The sequence below is a fragment of the Ornithodoros turicata genome, chromosome 3, assembly GCF_037126465.1.
Source record: "Ornithodoros turicata isolate Travis chromosome 3, ASM3712646v1, whole genome shotgun sequence".
Classification (NCBI taxonomy): domain Eukaryota; kingdom Metazoa; phylum Arthropoda; class Arachnida; order Ixodida; family Argasidae; genus Ornithodoros; species Ornithodoros turicata.
The window spans coordinates 22,760,752-22,774,604 of record NC_088203.1 but is presented as its reverse complement, the minus strand read 5'-3'; positions in this window follow the sequence as shown (position 1 = coordinate 22,774,604).

The window sequence follows — 13,853 nt, the reverse complement described above, 5'->3', positions numbered from 1 at the left end:
AGCCCAGTGCAAAGCCAGTGAAGTATAGCAGGGGAAAAGATAGCCGGAGCCTTTGGCTGTACGTATACCACATGTTTTTAAGTCAAACGCCAGTTACGGACAGGTGTTTCGGCCTTCTTGGGCCTTATCAGCAGTGCGCAGGCAGCCGACGTTTGAGCGGATGGCGTCAGAAGGTCACGTAACTTGTGATTCCTCCCGTCAGGGTGCTAACTCACAAGTAGAAGCCCAGTGCAAAGCCAGTGAAGTATAGCAGGGGAAAAGATAGCAGGAGCCTTTGGCTGTACGTATAGCATGTGTTTTTAAGTTAAACGTCCCAAAGCAGACAATCAAAAAGCCGTATGACAAATCACGTTTATTTGTCCTCGGGAACTGCCTTGAAAAAGCTACAGTACATATCTTTTTACGTCTTGTACCAGGCTTCACTGGAGCTTTAGGTGCTTCGACATCGAAGGGCAGTTCAGAAGCCAATGCTGAGCTATGTGCGTCGTCGTTGCCGATGGCTGCGGGAGAACTAAAACAAAACAAAGAAATCTATTGATGATCCGTAACTCTGCATGAAAATCACTGCTACCATAGATAATCGATCTTGATTTCGTATTTGAACACCAAAGCGCATTTGTCACGAATGTTCGTAGATCACAGTGAATGAACGACTGCGTCGTGCATGAGGAGCAACTAGCATAACCACGCATAATTTGATTAGCGGCATATCAGAAACGTACAAGTTACGGCAATGCACTGCACAATGAAGCGCCGCTAACGTACCGAGTGACTTGTAAATATTGTACGAATACACTTAACGTACTTCCTTCAGTCACAAAAAAGTAATCAAACTTGTCTTACCGTTTACCTGCAGTACGTCGGAAAGAGTGCAGACTTCCTCTCTGACGATTTCTGCGTCCTCTGGAGGTGCAGGGATTCCATGTCATGTTCGCCTTCCCGCTGTTGTGATGATCAGGTGGATGTGCCATTCCGTTCTCACATTAGCAGTTCGCCACTATCTAAACATAAAGCATTCAAAACCCTCAAACTACCCCTAGCGTCTGCGTGCACAACGGCTGCAGTCCGAAGTCCGAGAGAACACGCGTGGCCGGACAGACGTGATGTCTCCTCTGTCGTTTTTCTTTCTCCTCCAGACTGTTTGGATACGCACGCCTCAATCAACAACTTTCGCCCAATCAGCGCGAAGGAAACTGACGCCAGTTCTTGGAGACCAATGAGCATCCAAATATTTATACATATAATGCGCAGCCAATCAGAGATCTTCCGAGCTCGCACGCCGGAGGCGACAATATTTTCGAGGCGGTGCGTTTCGCTTTAGAGCCGGCGGCTGGTTTCGGCGCCCGCCATTTTCCCTCGACTATTGCGTCAATGGGAGCTTCCGGCGGATGTCACAGGTCCCACAGATTTGCCCACAGGTAGCAGGCAGCCTGCTGCGTTGCAGTATTTGTCGTCTGTAGATGTAAGTGGCCGGTTGTCCAGTGTTGAAAGCTGCTTTCATAGGATCGTTCTTTCGCCCTCGCATTTCGGACAGTACAGTAGTAGAGGGATGTCGTCTTCGCTTGTGTTGCATTGTCTGCGTCTAGGGTCCTCGGTCATTTTTAGCTTATACCTGTAAGCTCTTGTGACAGCAGTCCCTGTAAAAAATACATGGGTCCAGATGGAAAATTCCCCATTGGAACCAACTGGTTGTACTGAATTGGTTCGAGCTGTGTTTTCGGAAACCCATTGGTCTCAACCATTTGATCCAGTTGGTGCCCCCATTCCACTTGAAAACATACTGGCCTCCCAGCTCGATGTAATTGGTTCTAGCCAACAGAACCACTTGGACCAGTTGGCACCAACTGTCCTCCCAGCTACGTCCAACAGGTTCTACCCAACCAAACCATTTAGACAAGCTCGCACCAACTGGTCTCGCAGCTCGATTCAATGGGTTCTAGCCATCCGATTGATTTAGACAGTAGTAAGTACTGACCACGACTATCCGGAAACACACAGGGGGTCTGGACACCACTAAATTAGAAATTACAGCTAATTAGGACTCCCCACACTAATTGGGATCATCCACTGAGTCACCACACTAATTGGGGAGCATCTAACTCGTGACGAGACCACCCTGCATGTTTCCGGATACTCGAGGCCATAAAAAATAAATAGAAATACAGAGAGAAACAATTTATTTGAAAATCAATGATGCCGCGTTAAAAAAACCGCTCCGGAACAGCCAAGTGACCAGCTACCGCCATGTTGCTTATTGACGGCCAATAGTTGCAGAGATCGACGACAAGTGGCCACCTAGTTGCAAGGCATCACACCAGATGGCGCCACCGTCATGGCTCTGTGCGAGTCAGACAGAGAACAACAAAATACTAGCAGCAGGTAGAAATTGTAACAAGAAAGACACTGCCAAACAAGTCTAAACATGCGAGAGCGCGTACAAAACATTGGGGAAAAGGCCTAACCACTACTGCAAATCCTAAACATGCGACAGCACTGAGAAAATTCTCAAAGCTCAGCCCTACGTGACCGAACATCGCTACGAAGCTCGAGGGCTAACACAAGTTGAAAACAGCAACTAGGAAGGCACTGCTAAACAAGTCTAGATAGCACGGAGTGTTTATTTGAAAACTCTCTATAAAGGGAGTGCGTACTGCGCTCGGGTCATTATTCTGACCAATATGTGGAAAACGTAATGTGTGGTTTATTCTCCTGCATTTCTCGTCGTCGTCAGGAAAAGTAAAAATGAAGAACTTCGCGAATTTATTCACGGCTTCGTAGAGGAAGTCTTTCAAGTCCACCGCCTCACATGGAGAACACACACATCGGGGGGAAAAGTTTAAGGGGATCGATTTGGCCTAACTGCACAACAGCTAACACAAGATGACAACCACAAAATGCTAGGCGCAGGGTAATCACTGCTAAACGTGCGACAGCACGGAGAAAAGGCTGAAGACGCACAACGTTACGAATCTCATTGGCGTGGAAGTCACTGCCAAACATATCCAGTCATGTGGGGAAAAGTCCTAACCGCTATGGCAAATGGCATACATGCGACAACACAGAGAAAAGGCTTAACACGAGTCCGGTAAAAATGCGCAAACATCGGGGAAAAAAGCTACGGCCAATCATTCAGCTTCCCCCGCAACGACGGAGCATCTGCTCCCGTCGACAACCAAGCCTCAACTGACCTGGCACGGCGATGGTAGAGCGACCGGTGCACATCCTCTCTTCACGAGAGGCAGCGGCCGACTGACACAAGCGCCACTCTATGAGCGCTACACATGTGCGCGCGTGCTTCTAGCACCCTCTGCAGCACCCCAACCGGCTGGCAGCCAGCAGTCAACCCAACGTGTGCTCCCTGCAGCGCCGAGTTTCGGTTTCCCTCTGTTCTTTCTCTGCACGCACTCCTGGCGGCAACACGTGTTTATTTGAAAACACTCTATAAAGAGAGCGCCACTACGCTCGCGTCATTATTCTGACCAATATATGGATTATTCCAATTATTCTCCTGCATTTCTTGTCATCGTCAGGAAAAAGACAAAAAACGAAGAACTTCGCAAATTTATTCACGGCATCGTGGAAGAAGCCTTTCAAGTCCACCGCCTGGAATGGTTGCTAGCGCACCAAGAAATGTGTCAGGACACGATGAAGATGCTTGACCGCATCCTAACGGCGGACAGACTGACAAAAAATAATCCAACTTCAGCCTGGATAATCTGTATTGGGAACGCAGTTTGGATCTAGAGGACAACAGGTTAATAAAAGAGACGCATATCTCTATGAGTCTCAGCCTGTTCTTTTTCTTCGTGCAACGTGTACACACGCAGCATGTCTTCCCCCAAACCTTTTTGTTTCTGCAATTCTTTTAGCTGTACTTTAAGCGGCCTCCATGTGCGGTAAACCCGCGTTCCTTGCGAACGTGCTGAGGAACCTGAACGACGTTGTGGACAAGCCTCTGTCACAAATATTCTATGTGCAGAAATATGCTTCGCCGAGCGTGCATGACGAATTTGAGAACTCTACGCCCATCATCGTCGACGATCACATGACCGACGCTGATTCCTTGAAGGAGGAAACCGAACTTTTCATTCGGGATTCTCAACAAGCCAACGCGTCGATCTTCTTACTCGTTCAAAACATCTTTGTCAACAGTAGCCATTTTAGAACTATATCCTACAACACTAGCTATGTCGTCCTGTGTCGTCCTGCGCAGTGTACTCCAGATGAAACACTTTGGGCAACAGCTATTTGGCAGAAAAAGATTGGAGTATTTTCTGGACGCATATAACCAAGTGATGTTGTCGCCCCACGCTTATTTACTCGTAGATCTTCACAAGTCTACGCACGAGGTTCACAGGTTGCATAGCAATATCTTTCCGGGAGAACGTCAATATATCTACGCTCCGAAATGAATCTCTGCCCTCACCTCATTTTACTCAAAGTGCCCTCCACTCTACCCCTTCCGCACCGTCTTGAGATGTTCTTCCTCGTTCGCGCGTTTGAAGAAGCAGAAACGCTTCTTACATCAGCTCGCCTACAAAAAGATTCACAAGAATCCGCAACGTTTGAAGCTCTATCTGTGTCAGCAATGAAGGTAGGGCGTTCTTTTGTCGGTGGTTCCTCTGGTGGAGAGTGACAACGTCAAAGTGAAACTCATATTGCAAGCACTGTGTCCCATACTCAAGCAGTACGGATTCGATCCCTACGACAATTAAAACAAGGCGTCCGACGCTACAAATGAGTTTGACTATTCGCTCCTCTCTCCAGGGACGAAGAGGAAGCGGAAAGGGTCGTCTCGGAATTAAAGAAAGGTTATTTCCTAGGATTACGAGAGTTGTGTCTCTGCTTCAGGCAAGCCCATCAGGCACTCCTCCATTTACGAACTTGTCAATTATTTGTTGCAACGTAAGACGGGACAGAACGTTCTTGGTTCCCCAAAGTCTGGAAACTATTGCACCTGACTTCTCTGCACAAATCTCGCGGGCCTCAACAACAGCAGCAGCAAGCCTCAATTGCATGGACGACTTATGAAGGGATATGAGAAACAAGAGGGTGGTTTGGGGGGAGTGGACCGCTATAGGAAAGCGCATCACTTGAGAGAAAAAGAAGGCTCTCGCCATTCTCAGAAAGCTGAACGCCTACATGCTTCACCATCTGGTGAGAAGAAAGTTGAATACGAGACGCATCATCGCGCTCAAGATAAGCGACGTGTGGCAAATGGATCTTGCTGACTTTTCAAAATACAAGAGGTTCAAAGGTGGCTACTGCTACATTCTCTCAACACATCGATCGATTCCCTCTCCTGTTTTCTGCACACGTGGTTTCCGAATTCAAAATGATGTAGTCGAAAGCGACGGGTGTGGCATGCTCCAATAAGATGGAGGTGACTTCGCGTTCGCTCAATTTGAGAGGCTTCACCGCGTCGAGCGCCTGTGCCAGACGAGGGTCCAATTTCACGGGCTTCACGTCTACGGGTAAGACGAAGTCATATTGCAATTTATTGTACACGAAAAAAACGTTTAATTTGGAAAGGGGTTTTCCCAAATCCCTCTCAAGATCCGAGGTGACACGAAAAGTTCTCCCGGATTCGACCGTGTCCTCGAAAGAAACCTTGATTTTCAGATATTTCCTTTCGTATCCGATATTTAAGAAATCGTAGCTTATGCTGAGATCCATCAGACCGACTTTATAGTGATTCGAGAGCTGAAGGGGGTTGTCGAAAGCTACCGTGAAGGCATTGAGTTTATTCAACGGAAACTTCCTCATGCTGGCGTTCGAGAGGAGGTCGACGTAGATGTCTGATGTCATTACACAATCTTGACCACGTCGCCGCTCGGAACCCAACTGCAGTGTTCTTTGTCGTAACCAAACCAGCGAACCAAGAAGAAGCTCTGACTGTTCACTTTCTAGTTTCTCAGCACTTTCGTCACTGACCAAGGCTCATTGACATCTCAGGTTACGATGAAAACCTCCTTCGGGTAGAAAGGGCTCAGGCATTTATACGCGACACCTTAAATTCGCGGTACCGCAATGCATTTCCCCCGCACGAGGAGTCTTTGGGATTTTCCACCTACAACTAACAAGACTAACTAACAAAAGGACAAGCTTTTAAGCCCTTCTGACTAATAAGGGGTCATCACTCGGGTGGCATCTGGGTCATCGCAGAATTTCCGTGTCTACTATCATTCTTGCGTCCACACCACACAGCGAACATCGTGACAGCTTCGTATTTTGTATTGACTCATTACTGCCATGTCCTTGCTCCGGTACTTCCAGCCAGACCTTCAAGCCAATTTTGCCGCGTCCTCCTTCTTCAACCAGCGACCACATGCATGGTCTGCCCAACAGTGCCGATATATGCCCGTATAGTGCCTGTATACGATAAACTACGAACAAACTTTTTCTGCTGCCAATGAACAATTGTCGCACGCAGGTTTGAGCGTGCCCTACAGGGCTATTTCTTGTCGCATTGTAGTAATTTCTTGATCTGACTCTAGACCACCTAGGGCACAATAGGTTCCTGGGTTGGCAGTGCAGTGTCGATTTTTGTTTCTCTGCAAAAAAATATCAAAGTTGACTCAAAGCGCCAAAAAGCACCATATTCACTGCAACTTTGCGGGCAATGTAAAGAACGAATAAGATTGAACTTTATGCTGTTTAATTTGTCATTCATGGTGCTATCAAATTATATATCATTTGTTACTCTACTCTGTTAGGAACGTAAGCGATACCACTAAGTAGCACCATATACCACAGAAAAATGACAAATTTCAGAAGCCTTTATCTAAAAAGCCCGATCAAAAACTTTCCTCGAAAATTTTATATGTCGTAGGTTGTCCCTTAGACTATGCACAGAAGAAAAATCAAAAGTCGGACTTGATCGGTATGCGCACTATGAATTTTTTGCCACCCCTATACACGGAGCGCATTCAAGTGGTGGCCCCGTGTCCCGCGCGTCGCAAAATCGAATTTTCCGAAGGGACTTTCAACTTCTGTCTTCACATGAGAGTAATTGGTACAGTTTGAAGCCTTTCTTAGCGTTTACGTTCATAACAGTGTTGTAATCGATGAATGTACATTGTGGAGGAAACAGATGTGCTAGCACTTTTTTGCGGGATGTCACACACGCATTGCAAGTACTGGGAGCCCGTGAAGAACAGAATGCTTTTACATCTTTGTAAGAGGTATATCTGTTCAGGGTGATTACAAACAAGTCAGGAGAGACACAGTGACTTCCAGTTCTTTGAAACATTTCCTTTCTTACGGCTCCATGACCTCGGATGGCGGAAATCACACAGAGCCCAGGCGAAAATCTGGACTGGTCCCAGAATGGTTCCAGTTGAATCTGGACTGGTTCCAGTTGGATGTTTGATGGTCCCGAAATATGGTTCCAGTTCAATGTGGATGGTCCCAGCTGGATTCCCAAGTGGGGTGGCTGGTTCCACTTTTCTGACATCAGTGGTACCACTCTGGTCTCAGATGGTTCCAGAAGTTCCAGCTGGAGCCTCACAGGTACCATTTTGTTCCCAGAATGGTCGCTGAGACTCCAAGTTGGGCAGCTTCCCAGCTTCCCCCTTTGAGATTTCATCTTGTCCACACTTGCCATGTTTTGTTTGATCTATTGCTCTCATTTATTTTAGCACAGGCATGGTCTTTTTTATTGCTGTTTATCCAGGTGCGCGCGTCTGCGAATGCTGTAACTCCAATTCGTGCACATTCTCATCTGCGGTGAATATCATAACATATTAAGTACCAGAGGAATGTAAAAAAATACATCTCAACAACAACAAAAATTAAGCTAAATACTAGAAGAAAGATAACAACAAAAAAAGAAAATGTAATTGCAGAGGCTGATGCAATGTGAGGACGCCACGGCAATTCAAACTTCAAACGGCGAGAGCCGAGAGGGAGAGGAGAGAGCGAGAGGCGAGCGACGGAGCGAGAGGGCAAGAGTGGCAGGTGGCAGACTGGCTGGCAGTTGGTAGTTAGAACTTCGACGCGTCCCAGCAAGTTGGTTTTGTCGTTTTGTCTTCAGTAACCGTCACAAGGATGGTGATGGTGTATCTCCTGCGCAGTATTTACGTGTGTTTCAGTGCGCTTTGTAAGACAATGCGATGACAATGGTTCCTGTGCAACACATTGTCGATTTCCCGGAAGAGTTTTGACGCCAAGAAGACGTAAACGGCGTAGAGGCAAGAACGCACTCTGAAACGCCAATCGGACTGCACGTCGCGAATGTTTGCAGGTATGAGTGATGACCGTGATGTTTTGATTACTATTAATTAGATGTTTCATTTTAGAAACTTCGGAGGAACTTGAAGAGAGACAGGATAAGAAGATTCCGAACGTACGGTGAAGGAGGAATGGGGTGTATGTCGCGACCTGCATGGAAAACAGGAGTGCCGTGTCATCTTCTCTAAGAAAATACAAGATGTGAGGTGGCCAACGAACGAAAGCTGCCTGTGGTCCGTGAGTGCATCGCACAGTCAGGCATATGCTTTGTCTAGACACAGTGAGTGACCAGACTTATACTACGTGGTTTGTAAATGTAGAGATGTATTGATTATTTTTGTCTGCTCAGTGTATGCTTTTAGCAGAATAAACGGTAATTACTTGAGCAATATGTGCATTTCTACGGATTATTTTCGGTCATGCATTCAGTGGTCCCAGCTGCTAAGTGGCCGGATCCCGGACCACTTAGCCAGAGGGGACCACTGGATCAATTCCACTGGTTCCACTTCAAGTGGGACCATCGTGAAGCTGGTTCCACTTTCAACTGGTCCCAGTCACTAAGTGGTCCCACACTCAAAGTGGGACCTGTCCAATAAACCACTTTGAAGTGGTCCCACTCCAGATTTTTGCCTGGGAGGAAAGTGTCGTTGTGTAGTGTCTTACGCACACATTCAAGGCTAATTCATGGTGCCTTTTGTGAACCTTACCGAAACAGCCCGACTGGCACCACAGTCCAATATGTTCTTCGGTTCGACATGCTGCGACCATGGGAAAATCCTAGTCGGATTAACTCTCGGAAAACACCTTGCGGATCATTGCATCATTCTCGACTACAGAGTGCACAGAGTGCCCTTATACAGAGCATGTGAAGACATCTGCATTACTGTACTGAGTCGTCCCGGCATCACACCTACCTCAATGGCCTCTTCGTTGTACAGCGTTGACCGCGTGTATTGCGCTGACCACCGCCTCACACACAGGAAAAAAAGTGCTTCGGACAAAAAATTTTCTCTTTGCTTCCGAGATCGTCGTAGCTGCCATAAAGAATGTGGTTCTAGTGGATCAAACCGAAGGCGTATCAGAAATGGCCTAGCTGTGCAGAAGCTGCTTCAAGTACTTCACAGCAAAGGTGGCTGAATCACAGCAAGCAGCAATGTCGCCCACATTTCAAGGAAGTTCACAGAGTGACCCGTTTGTGCACCAGCCCGACGTGGTCGAAGAAATCATATCATCTGAAGCCATTAACGTCACACCGCTTAAGTAAAGACGGAAGTTGGTGAAGGCATATGCACAGCGGAAACATTCCCAAATACGTGAAGAAATGGGCAGAAAGACAGGCCGTAAACTGGAGACCGCTTTCGGTGTTGCCTTGCCAGGAACGTCCAAGTGTAACTGCCAGGATTGCAGCGACCCTAGTAGCGAACAGTGCGCCTGCTCGGGGAAACGGATCGCGCGCGTCCAAACCGCGAGGCCCGCGTTGCGCTCGCACGGGGAATTGCGCGCGTCGCGTCCCGAGAACGGGCCCGCGTGCGGCTCGCGTGGGGCGCACTGTTTTATCACTTAAACGGAAGCAGAGCTAACATTGTTGTACCCTGGCGATAAATCTTTTTATTCCAGCGCCAGCAGAATGTATTCAGAAAAGGCTTCTGGTGTGTAAGATCAGCCCAAGGCGTGTTGATGGGAGCGCGCACTGCTCTGTTGGGTCTCTATGGTATTCTTGCAAAATATATGGGTGCAAGAAAATAAAAGGAAAACGAAGAAGACAATTCAATCCTGTATGATGAGCGCTGCGTAGAAGCGCGGCACCGTTTTCTTCGTGGAGGTATAGCGAACGTGCATTCCTTTCTTTCTTTTTTGGTTCGCGTCGGTCGAGTGGCGATATCCTATTACATTCGGAACGAGGACCTATCGCTTTGCGATCGCATACAATAGTGAGCCATCTTTTGACGATGGTAGGATAATTATTGACCTGAGGAATAATATGGATTTATGTGGTTGTGAGAATAGACTTTGTGTTTGTGAGTGTGAAAATGTGAGTTTGTGTCTGTGTGTGCGCACGCTTTTCTGAACAAGGGATCCCACTTGACAAGTAAGTTCTTTGTGTGTGCCTTTTCATGTGACACGAGTGATACATTTATGTACTATTGCGTGGAATAGTGGTTTAAAAAATAAGGGTAGCAGCGCTTGAATTCTTATCTGTAGGATAGACCGAGAGCGTTTTTAATGGAATTGCCTCGCGAACCTGGTGAAGCCTTTGTTTGCTATTTTATGAGAGCCGGTCCTGTTGCGTTGCATTTGATACGCTTTCCTGGAGCAGTACGTGTGCTTTGTTCTTGTAGTGCGGTTTACGCCTTTATCAATAGAAATGAATAGAAGTGTTTGTTTGTTCGTTAGTATGTGTCTGTTACCTTCGAAGCGCTGTTCAAGCTTTATTTTCTTTGCAAAAATTCAAACTTTATGGTATTAAGCTGTCCGAGTAGAAGTGACTTTCCCTGCTCGCTTAAGGTAAATTGTGTATCCCTGTCCTGTGCTTTCTTCACGCAGGGACAATGCAAATGAGTATTTAGTATTATGCAATAATTATCTGATAGCAGATATGGGTGTCTTTGTCACAGTTTATTAGCGTGTGCGTCGTTATTTTATTTATTTTTTCTCTTATAGCTATGCGAGCAAAAGTGCGTGTAATGTTTCGCTGCTCTTTTCTTATTTTCTCTACGTTTATGTAGAAGAAAGCCTCCTGCGTAAAAGCTGAATAGTGTTCTACCAGTGGAAGTGGGGTTGTTTGTTTGATTTTGCTGGGTGCTCGATATCTTGACAAAGCAGTGCTTAATTTTGCAGGTTTTTGAGCAGAAATGCTGGTACCTGAGCACGGAGTAGAAATTTCTATATTTCTCTGCTCCTTAAGAAAATGTGTACGTCGTTTTCCAAGCAGACCGCGTTTAGTTTACGCGAAATAGAAAAATGAAGTTGTGTATGCTCTATGATGATCCGCCGCGGGCTTAGGCCTTTTCCCCGATGAGCAGTGTTTTGTATGCGATGTCGCATGTCTGGACTTGTTCAGTAGTGTTGCAATTTTTACCCTTCGCTAATATCTTGTTACTGCCGTCTTGTGTTAGACGTGGAGCTTCGTAGCGATGTGCGGTAACGCTACGATTATTCCTGAGCGCTCCGTGTGTTTAATGCGTTGTCCTCTTTGCGTGCATGCGTGTGCTTTTTTCCTGATTTGTAACGTCATCATGGCATGTCTGGACTTGTTTAGCAGTGTTGCAGTTCTTCCCGCTGCTAGTATCTTGTTGGTGTCATGTTGTGCTAGCCGCGTGGCGATGTGTGGTGACCTGAGGTCTTAAGCCTTTTCCCTGCTCACCTAAGGAAATTTGTGTATCCCTGTCCTGTGCTTTCTTTACGCAAGGGCAATGCGTCTGTGTATGTGGCACGACCAGATACCAGACATGAGTGTCTTTTTCTTAGTTTATTAGCATATGCTTCAGGTTTTTTAAGTCAAGCACAAGTGCACGCAATTTTTCGCTGCTCTCTTCCTCAAATCAGCGATTTTACGCAGAAGAAAGTCGCCTGGTACAGCTGAGAAGAGGGTTTCTCTGATTGTTTGTTAGATGTTGTTAGGAGCTCGGTATGTTGAGGAAGTCAGCTGTTAAAGGTATCCGTGAAGAAATGCTTGCATCTGAGCGCAGGATAGGGATTCCTGAAGCACGGCACCCTCAGTGTAAATTAATTATTTTGAATGTGAGTCTGCTTCACTGCATGACAAGGCTGAAATGGGAAGAGAGAAAAAAATGGAGCGCTTCATTAATAGCGATCCAAGTAATAGGGCAATTATAGTTTCCATAGAAAGTAGAATTTTAATGGACTCGTAAAATTATAGTTTTGAGGTAGTTTTTCTAAAGTGCAATGCAAGGTAGAAAATCATTAATATCGTGAGAATGTCATCATGTTCCCGTAAAGGCGTTCTGTCTTGTGCTTTGCCGTGCGCGAATAGAACTTTGCTCGCCGGCTTTCGCACCTTTTTGCTCGCAATGCGCGAATGGAACTTTGCCCACCCGGCTTTCGCGCCTTTTTGCTCGCAGGTGTAGCTTCAGACAACGGATGTATGAACATAGAAAGGGTCATGTATTACATAAACCTGGAGGTGATGTTGAGTGGTCTCACTTATTATTTTAAAAGTGCAGTGGTAGTTTACTGTAATTCTAATGACCATGATGAGCCTTTGGGGTGAAAATCGTTAATATGCGGGGTGCTTTTTTGTTGAATTTTAATGAGAGAATGAATGTCATTAAGAGTAGGACAAAGGAAATAATCTTGCGATTCAATGAATAATAGGAGTCTTTGTCTTTGCCGCTGTCTTCTTCAGACAGGATGTGATGACGTCACGCAGTCTGTAGCAATGCCCGGCTTTTGCGCCTTTTTGCTCGCAATGTGCGAATGGAACTTTGCCCACCCGGCTTTCGCTCCTTTTTGCTCGCAGGTGTAGCCTCAGACAATGAATGTATGAACACAGAAAGGGTCATGTATATAATAGGAGTCTTTGTCTTTGCCGCTGTCTTCTTCAGACAGGATGTGATGACGTCATGCACTCTGTAGCAATGCATTGACCGTTACTGGAAAAAAGTGTAGCAATAGAAAGATGGTGTGTATTGCCCTCGACGGATTTATGATGAGCACTGTTTTTGAATAAGAGGAGTGTGTGTGCTTAGAAATAGTTTGATACTGGTTTTCTTCTTTGTTTCTTTTCACCTTTTTCCCCCTCGTTGAAAAACATGCGCTGACATGCCTGGGCCTGTTCTGACATGCTTTCCTTCTACATGTAGTTTTTTCTTTTTGTACAAGGAATATTCTTGACGATGACGATAGTGCTGCCTTGAATGGGAGTAGAGCTATTCTTAATAATTTTGCGATTCATTTAGTTCAGAGAGTAACCGCGAGGGGGACAGGTGTGTGACTTTATTCAGGAGGAACAAAGCGTCATTATTCACTTAGCTGCATGGCTCTCGGCTGGGATGGACATGTCTTGCTGAACCATTTTTTTCCTGTACAGTAAGACTTTGGGAATGAAATGCTACAATCTCCTCTTATCTATGGTGTTTTTCTGCAATAGTTCCCCATGCAATCATTATAGTAGAATAAAGGAATAATCTAGGGATAGTGATTCAATAAATAACAGGTCCCCTGTCTAGAGCGTAAGCGTCCTTGAGCCACGCACCTGCATGATGACGTCATGCCATGGCTTCATTGTAGATTGACCTTGTCCAAAGGAGCATTAGTAGAAAAAAACAGTGTAGCCCTGAGACAATAGGATGACGTCTCGACCAATGAGAACGGCCAGCAGGGGGCGCAGGAATGCTCTTCTCTCTTGGACACTGGCAGGTCTGGACACGTCAGTAGTAGGTACTGGACTCTCATGGTGCACAACGCCCAACTGTCCTGAACACGATTTAATTAGCAATTAGAGCTAATTGGGACCCCCCACATTAATCAGCACCCTCCAGGGAGCCACCACACTAATTGGGGAAAGTCTAACTCGTGTCCAGACCAGCTGAGCGTTGTGCACCATGAGAGTCCATAAAAAAGAAAAATAATAGGCAGAAAATAAAATAAAAAGATGGAAA